The sequence below is a fragment of the Rhyacophila brunnea genome, unplaced genomic scaffold (assembly GCF_057557595.1).
Source record: "Rhyacophila brunnea isolate RB1 unplaced genomic scaffold, BYU_Rbru_1.0 scaffold_37, whole genome shotgun sequence".
In the NCBI taxonomy this organism is placed as follows: Eukaryota; Metazoa; Arthropoda; class Insecta; order Trichoptera; family Rhyacophilidae; genus Rhyacophila; species Rhyacophila brunnea.
In genome coordinates this window covers 2267099-2276554 of record NW_028233037.1, presented here as the reverse complement: position 1 = coordinate 2276554, position 9456 = coordinate 2267099, and the positions used below count along the sequence as shown (strand labels likewise).

At 24.9% G+C, this 9456-nt stretch overlaps 1 non-coding gene across 1 annotated transcript; it reads left to right on the top strand.

Moving 5' to 3' along the window:
* Nucleotides 1-5484: 5484 nt before the first annotated feature.
* TRNAR-CCU (transfer RNA arginine (anticodon CCU)) lies at nt 5485-5556 on the top strand. Its single transcript has one exon. It is a non-coding gene; the product is annotated as a tRNA-Arg (tRNA).
* The last annotated feature ends 3900 nt before the right edge of the window (nt 5557-9456 follow it).

Genomic DNA, 9456 nt, shown 5'->3' with positions numbered 1-9456 from the left:
ATACAGTTAAATTTTAAATTACCCATTATATTTATAGCCATGCTTTCCGAAGACCCTTTTGATTATAAATTTTATTTATGGGCTGGTTTTTTGTATTTTAAATTTAGATCCCTCTTCATATACGATTTTTTTAGTTTAAAATGAGCATACCGTATCTATGATTTGTGCCGTATCTTGTCAAATCACCTTCTAATGTAAATCTGTTCTTTTAAAGGCCATTTGTCACCGGGGTTTTCAGCACTTTTGTTTGAATATATGACTTTATTTGGTTTTTTGTTTAAGTTTTATCAATAATATTTGGTTAATGCGCTCCCGGCATCATTTGTTTCGACAAAAATGGCAAGTATAAAACCCTCTAATATAAATAATTTATTTACAGTTACATTACAAACTATGATACAAATTATAGCATAGAATAATGTAATAAAAATATACCATGAGTTGTATGTTAAGAGTTAAGAACGCCAACTTAATCAAAAGCATACTCGCAAAGAATAGGTTAGAAGAAGACACTTGAACTAATAAGTATTGAGAGAAGAAGATGTATTGAAGAAGACTGTAAAAATAAAGTGAACGAAAAAAAAGCAAATCAGTTTTTATTGCTGCAATATTAAGTCTTACCTTTGCAAATTTAAAAGGGCAGAAAATCAAATAAATCTCAAATAAAGAATAAATACATCCAAATTTTCGATACAAGGTTATTTTTCGGGTTATAGATGCTAATTATTACAATTTCATTACATCATTCATTTTAATAACTGTTTGCCAAGCTATTTTCCGATATATGTTTCAATTTCTATTTTTGCCATAATATGATTCCTTTTATAAGATATCTATACTTTATATTCTCTGATTTTTAAGAATTTTTGTATTTTAATTTTCAAGAAGGCATATATTAAATACACAGATAACTTCATTTTTTTGTATTTTTTATGACTTTAAGATTAATATTATATCTTTCGAGTAAAAGATCTACATTTTGAAAGCGTCATAACACGTTAGCATTTTAAGTTTACCTAAAAATCAACATTCTTTTTATAAAATACAGAAGATAGCTTCTATTTTTAACATCTTTTACATAATTTAAGCCAATGATGAACCAAACATGTTAGTATATCGCTCTAGCTGTAATTTTTTTCTTTTTTATACATTTAACTTTGATTTTGCTGTATGTGAAGAATACCGATTCTTTAAATATAAATTTTATAAATATAATTTTTATACGTGACAGCCGTTTTGACCTCTATTCTTGTTTTTTAAATAGCTTAACGCCTTAATTTTATTACTTTGCAAATGAAAAATATTTCTTTTTACTTTAAATGTATCATTATAGATAAAATTTTTGAACCAGTTCATATACTTGGGTATAATATTCAATTTTAGATGATTTCGGATGTATTTATTTTTCTTTAATAACATTTCAGATTTCAAATTATTTGCCTAAATACTAGCGTTTTTATTCGTTAAATTTTATGAAGTTTTTAACTAAAGAGGTAGAACATTCATGATTAAATTTCGATTAATTGTGTCCATTAATATACATTATATATACAAACAGCTTTATAATTATTTTCGTAAATATGCGTTATCTTTATTTTAAAGAATCACTGATGATCTTTGTTTTGTGATTTCATCAATTATTCCCCTTTCAAATCTGACCAATGGATTAGACTAGAAATCTTTTAATTTAATTTGTCCCATATAGCGTCTTTTTCTATTAAAATATTATAAAATAAAATTATTTACTTTTTTTTCTGCCATAAACCATAAATTTATAGTTTCATATCGGAAGATATATAAACAAACGTGCACTAAAGAATGCATCGTTCTAAAGACATCATAATATATCGTTAAATTAACAGAGGTTCTTTATATGATAATCTGAATATTGGTCTAGGCACGCAACAATTAGCAACGAAAAAAATATATAATCATATTTATTTCTTCTCATATTTTGTTATTGGTTTTTAAAACTATAAAAATTATCAGAAAGAACTTGAGGTCAAAAACTAGGTCGGCATATGTCAAACTATAGAATTACGGGAAATCTCGCGACTAGTATCTCTCGAAGAGAGTTTAGATACTGTATATGTTAAGACTAGAGTAAAGATATCATGTCCAAACAGAATAAATCACATTATACTCAAAGCGAAAAGTTACAATTAAAAAACTAAACTAAACCCGTAAAAAAAAATTTATATACATTTGTAGCAAAAAAACAAAACTATACACATCCACTATAAATTTTTTTTGAATATGAAATAAATATGCACTAGGGTGCTCACGACTACGTGGCGCTAGAAACAACCAATTAATTATAAATCATTATAAAGACTTTTATTGAACATATATACACTACATCACAATAGTTTATATAAAAATTAATAATTTAGCATCTAATATTGTTTATAATAATTTATGTATTTATTTAGTGATAGTCGAAAAATTAAAAATTCATCGTAACATACACACATATTAATTTATTAAATTTTAAAGATTTATCTGTTTAAACCCAATACTATACGGCTATTTTATAAAAAGACGAAATAATAAAGGTGAAGATGTAGTTTTATTTATTTATAAAGAAAACTATCCCTCAAATTTTAAATTTTCTTTTCACAGACAAAAACTTTAAAAAATTTAGTTAAAATATTAAAGAACAGAGAATGTTGATTCACCTGGAGAAATATGATAAAAACAGCATAATAAGCTAATGAAAAATAAGTCAATTTTATACAACATGTGTTTATTTTGCATGAAATTCATTCAGTGATTGTATTCTAAAACAACAGATATAAATATTATGTCTTTAATTAAATCATTACAGAAAATATGTAGAATTGGCTTATTGATTACGCCACAATGATCTATCGCATTTTTTGATAGAACTGATACAAAAATTGATCCATTCTTCTTTTCATGGTTTTTCGATATCAAAATTTTTCTAAGTTTTAGCTGAAAAATCATTTAAAATATCCAAATTATTCTCTCATTTCTAGATTAAAAAAGCAAATTAAACTTCAGAATTTCACAATATTCTATGTAATCGTTGCCTTAAAAAAATAGAGTCTGGATGTGAAGTAAAGTCTTGGATAAGAAATTTTTTTAATAATCTATAGATTAATGACATTGGATTCGAATTTTAAAAAGTAAAAATTTCAGATTATTTATATTTAAAAAATAATACATATAATTATAAGCAGAAACCTACAGTTCATAGAACCAAATTATAGTTTAATAATAGATAAAAATGATCATGATTCGCGCATAAATAAAAAAAGCACAATTTAGTGAAATATTTACAAAATTTACATATTCAAAATATAAAAACGATGCATATTAATGAGGAAAGAAGATAGAAACGTCTAGATTTTATTCCATTTATGCCGCATTAAGAATCCAACAACTTTATGTATATAAATACCCAGGTAAATAATTCAACAAATTCTTTATAGTGCATGGATACAAGTGAATTTTTATATTTGTTTAAAATGCAGTCAGATTGAATATAACATATACAATATATTGTAATTTCATAACCAATATTGAATATGTATGATTTAGAAGGATATACGACACGTTAAATCAAATATATAGTCATGTATAACATTGAAAAATGAATCAAAATAGTCTTAATGAACCCAGAACATTAGTGTTTTCTCGGTTGCACGTAATGTATATGTATTGCACATATTTATGCAGAAATATTAAAATTTTAAACAAAAAATCTATAAAATTTGAAATAAAAATTAAAAAGTCGTTGAAAGACAGGATTGAAGAAAAAAAGCACTGTTCACTAAAAAATATGATTTCCAGAATTGTAAAAAAATATATATTATCTTTGGCTGCGTTTTCGATCTAAAATCAAGTTTGTAAATATTAATTTATATGGCATGCAGAATGCTTTTTTATTGCATCAAAACAAAAAAATTTTACCGTATAAAATTAAAGAAAGATATATTTTGTATTATATTTTAAATATATTTTCGGCAATTATTTGTTTTCTATGAAATTTCTATAAATAGTTATAAAATGTAATTTCGACAATTAAATAAAAAAATGAATGCTGTTATTTCTTATTTTTTTTTATTAGCATAAATATATTTATATTAGAACATAATTATATATTATAGAAAAGCAATGGAGTATGTCAAATAATCAATGTAATGTAACCCTATCAAACAATGGACTATTCTCATATGCCAAGATTTAAATTTTATTATTGTTTACCACCAGCGCGTAAAAATATTCCCGATTACTCTGTTAAGATTTCATATATGACCATTTTTGAATAAAATTATTATTATAACAAATTTTAAGATTATAGTATTTATTTTAAAGTTGTATTGGTTAGAAATGTCTATTTTTAAAACATGTAAATTTTAAGATTACATAGTAATCTAGCATGCTTTGTGCCTATCTTATTTCAAGGTGTAAAAATAAGAGAAGTTATTTTATTGGTAAAAAACAAAATAATGTAAATAATAAAAAATCGTTGGAACTATTTACATTTTTTTAATCATTTTGTATGTAATATAATGTTCTTAAACATTTATTTTTGCTACTTGGATATTAATATTTGCCATAGCATTAAAATACTTTGTTTTACATGATTTAATAAATTTAGAAAGCTTTTTGTAATTATTATTCTACCTTTTAACAAAATTTTAGCATCATTAATTATTTAATTTTATTGGGCGATTAACACAATAAATAAGTTTTTTTGCTAAGAAACGATATAAAATATAATTTCATTTTTAAGATGATTTAATGAGCGAAGATATGAAAATTAATTTTAAATAATGATCGTAGGTATTTAAGTATCGACAAGTAAACAATAAAAAATAGATTATAGACCCTATTTTTAGGTGCAAAAAACAAATTCATATGAAAACTATGTTGATTGACCTTTGAAGGATATAAATTTCATCATGTTCTCAACGCGCTGATTCAAGATTTATTCTATAAAAAATAACTATTTATGAATAAAATATAACAAAAATATATCGGATTCTTTTTTTGTAAATATACTCTGAATATCATTAGTCGAAATTTTATTGGTATACAAGATATGTATAAATGAAAAAATTTCGATTCGATGCATCTATAAGAATGATAAAGTTTTATTGATTTATGGGTTCATTTTTTTTATCTATTTTATCTATTTAGACGTGGTCAGCCCATTGGGAACTTTACACAACTCCTTAATGCATCTTTTGACACCCATCCCAGATATAACTTCATCCAATGCTCTTCTTCTCTCAAATGAGATGAGTACAAGTGAATTTCGGAGTGTGAGAGCTTGCATGTATGCTTCTACTTCGTCTGTAATTCTTAACCACTTAACATATTTTTTATGGAATTTTGTAACCACTCTATTCCAAGTCATAGCATTCAAAATATAGAAAATTAATTAATTTATGCCTATCCTTCTTTCTGTATAATTAAGAGGTATGTATAATATAGATTGTTTTCTGATCGTAAATCCATGTAGCTCAGTGGCAGAGCGTTGCTCTCCTAAAGCGAAGGTCGTGGGTTCAATACCCTCCATGGATGTTTTTGAAGATGACGGCCAATTTTATTTTTAATCGATTGATAGCAATTTTACATTCAATGAATAAACTTTTCCGTAATACTGTGGGATGAAGATTATATAATTTACCATTAGTTGCTTATCTCAGTTAGAAATAACTACACAAGCAGAAACTTACGGGCAAACGATAGGATTAAGGAAGCTCGCCAAAAACAACAATCGAAAAAAAAAGTGAATGAAAAAAATTGTAACCATGATGAGGTGGAAAGAAAGATAAAACCAATCTGTTCTATAGAGCAATCTAAAGTCCTCTTTGAAATACAAGAAACAGTTAAAAACCAGAATAAGCCATAAATATAATTGATGTAATTATGTGTTGCATATTTCCATACCGAGCTCACGAATTTACATAGTAATTGTAATTTGATTTAGTGCATATATGATTGATCTCAAATAATTATTATAAATACTTAAATTGTGATCGCAGAAATTTTTATATACAACTTTAATTATGCTGCATTACGTAAGTATTAATCATACGTGGGATCAATTTCCATATCTATATATTCTTATATTTTATTTTCTTTGAATCGTAAATTTTGAGGATGGTCATTCCTCTCCTCAATTCTTATGATGAATATATTGCATATAATACTAAGTATTAAGATTTAAAATTCTCATTATAGATAAAATAGCTCCTTCGGTTTATACTAGAATTTTTTTAATAATAGCTGTGGAAATATCACTCTCTTCTTTAGAATGGTAAATATATACGATTAAATATTATAGTATTTATCATTGATTTGAGGTAATTATACATCATCATATAAACCTTGGCTATAAATATTGTTTTAAGTTTAGAAATACAAAAAACACAAGTATCAAAGTTGATTTTTTACCATCTCATAATAATATATACAAAAATATTGGGAGATCAAATCTTCTGGTAGATGCACCTTACTTTTAAATGAAATTTTTAGTTAAAACATATTTTTTAATCCTTGAAAAATATGGAATCGTCACTATATCGAATTGTTTGCAATAAGCTTTGTATATCTTATTAAGGCATTATATAAATACAGAGCATGCTATGTTTAAAAAGTGCTACATGATTTTCTATATCGAACTCCAATTAAATAACATATGGCTAAACTTATTCATTTAAAAGCCCAAAATAAACCAATCAAAAACTTCATCGAGCATCTCTCCATAAAAATACCATGGATAGTGTTCGAATTCCAACAATTGTATTGTAAAGGCGCCTTTTTTAGATCGAAAATATGATAAATCGCCGCTGCATGATTTAAAACGCCATCACATGACCCCATTCACAGTACATTAGAATTAAATATTTGAAATTGCAGGAATGTATATAAACTAAATATTATGAATTCTAAGTGTAACCCTTTTTAAGCACTGAAATACACCCCAAACGTCTATCATAGTGCGTTTATCTATTCAAAAATCGATAAATTTGTTATTCCTGTCCTTGCTGATCTTTACCTTTATCAAAAAATACACATTTCTATACTATAATCTTATATTTCCACAAATATCCTCTGTTATCTAAAAGCTAGGTAGGTTTCATTTTTAAAATTCGGACGATAAGATGCAATGTACAGGTGGGAAAAGGTAATAATTTTAAAATAAATGATAATAATGTATCTGTTTTTGAATGTTCAGCTTCGCGCTTTCTTTAATATTTAGTCTGGATGCAAGTATTGTTTTACTAGTAGGCATCCAATGAGATACCGAAACCGTTTACTTTAGTATCTAGAGCTATTCTATATAATTAAATTGTTAATCTTAGAATAATAGTTGCGAAAAAAACTAGACTAGCGTATCCTTTTATTCATATGTAGTTATATATTTAAGATGTGTTTATTTCACAATATTTCGTATTTTAGCTTAAAAGCTGAGGTAAATAATGTTGGCCCGAAAAAACAGAACGAGGGAATGATGTAACACCAAGTAGCTTTTTGATGATGTAAAATGTTAACTTTTTATTTTTTTAAAATTTAACGAAAATCTTCAATATAACAGCACGAATAATTTTTTTACAACTATTCACAAAATGCTTCTATGTATTATACTTCAAAAAATTACAACTATTGTGTTTTCACAATTTTATTTTTTGTGTATTGTTTTAGCCCCTATGTAAAGATATCTTCTTTGAGGAAAGTTTTCTTCTATTTCGTAAACATTTTGATTATATATAATCACACATGATACTATGAAGCTGTTAATGCCTAAAAAAATGTTCTTTTGTAATTTGAATCATAGAACATAAAAAATCTTCATATTTAACAAATTTTCTGGGTAGCATGAAAATAAGATCAAAACTATATTTAAAAATGAAAAGTTAAGGTGTATGATATAATAAAATTGATTCATGGTAATTAAAATAATTGAAATTACATTTTTTGTTTACAAGAAAATGACAATATGAAAATTTGTTCGTATTATATAAATTCTATAAAGCTATTCAAATTATCTATCATGTTTTCTAGAATAACAATCTAGATCAATTAAAATAAAACATCGACTACATAATCCATAAAGAGTAGATCTATGGCAGCAAATTCTATAATTTTAAAAGAATATTTTTAGAATATAGCATAAAAAACAGAACCCATAAAAATGAGCATTAAATTAAGTTAGCTGATTCGAAGCTAATTATAAGCACAAAAAGATTGTAAATAATTTTAAAATCTTCTAAAAACTCACTGATACTTTTCTATTACCTAAAAATAATCTGTTATTAGGCGATTATGATTGCGGCGAAGATATCATTTGTGTTTGTATTAAGTGGATAAATTTATAAGGAAATCAAACTTTGTAATATGTCGTTATGCAATTGTAAATAACGTCTGCGATATTTAAATGTGGTAACTATGAAGCTTCTTTAGAGATGAATTTCTTTTTACACAATACTTCATCTTGAAAAAGAAAATTTAAAGTTTTTGTTCTATAAATAAAAAAATCAAAATCCTTTCACAATATTTTATTGGGTTACTTTTACGGCGATGTTTACAGCGTCCAGGGAAACAAGTTTATTTAAAAAAAAACCTATATTTTATGTTTTTTCATGTGTTATATTTAAGAATGAGAGTACTCAGATGTTTTTATATGAAAATTTTATGTCATAATTACGGTTCATTAAAGGTTCTTCTTATATTATTAAAGTCGTCAATATTTTTAGTATTTAAAAAGCAGTATGTGTGTGAATTCACTCATAATAATCTAATAAACTAAGTTTAAATGTATTTGTGTTTAGATTAAGCCGTATAATTTTTTTATTTGACATATTAAGCATATTTATTCACAATCGACAAAAAAAGCCATATTTACATAAGATAAAAAGAATTCTTTTTTTTTACAAAGAATCTAATAATTTATGACATTTGTTAACTATAAAAAATCCAGATAAAAATACAATTGAAGTTTTTTTTGTAAAATCTTAAAGTTTGGAGCGGAGCAAATAAAAAGCTGTTAATAAATAGTTTTTTTTTAAACGAGCAAATTTGTATAAATTACAATAAATCACAATGGTAAAAGTAAGAGCTTAAACAGAACATCTTAATAAATCAATGAAATCATGAAAAATTTATAATTCATAGGATGTATTTTTTATGAATAAAATATATTTATTTGGAGACTACATGCATTGAAATGTTCAGGCTTGTAAGAAATTACCAGAATGAACTTATGAAAATCTAGGTTTGAAATATTTTTAAAGGAAGATTCTTTCTTATACGTTTTCTAAGTAAATCTTACAAAGAACATGGAAAAAAATGCTCACGTTTTATATATGCCTTAGGTATATAAGAAATGTTTCTATAATTTTAGACTTTTAAAAACAATTTTAAATCGTAAACACATTCTTTGTCGCAATAAAATCAAAAACAATGTTACTTTAATAT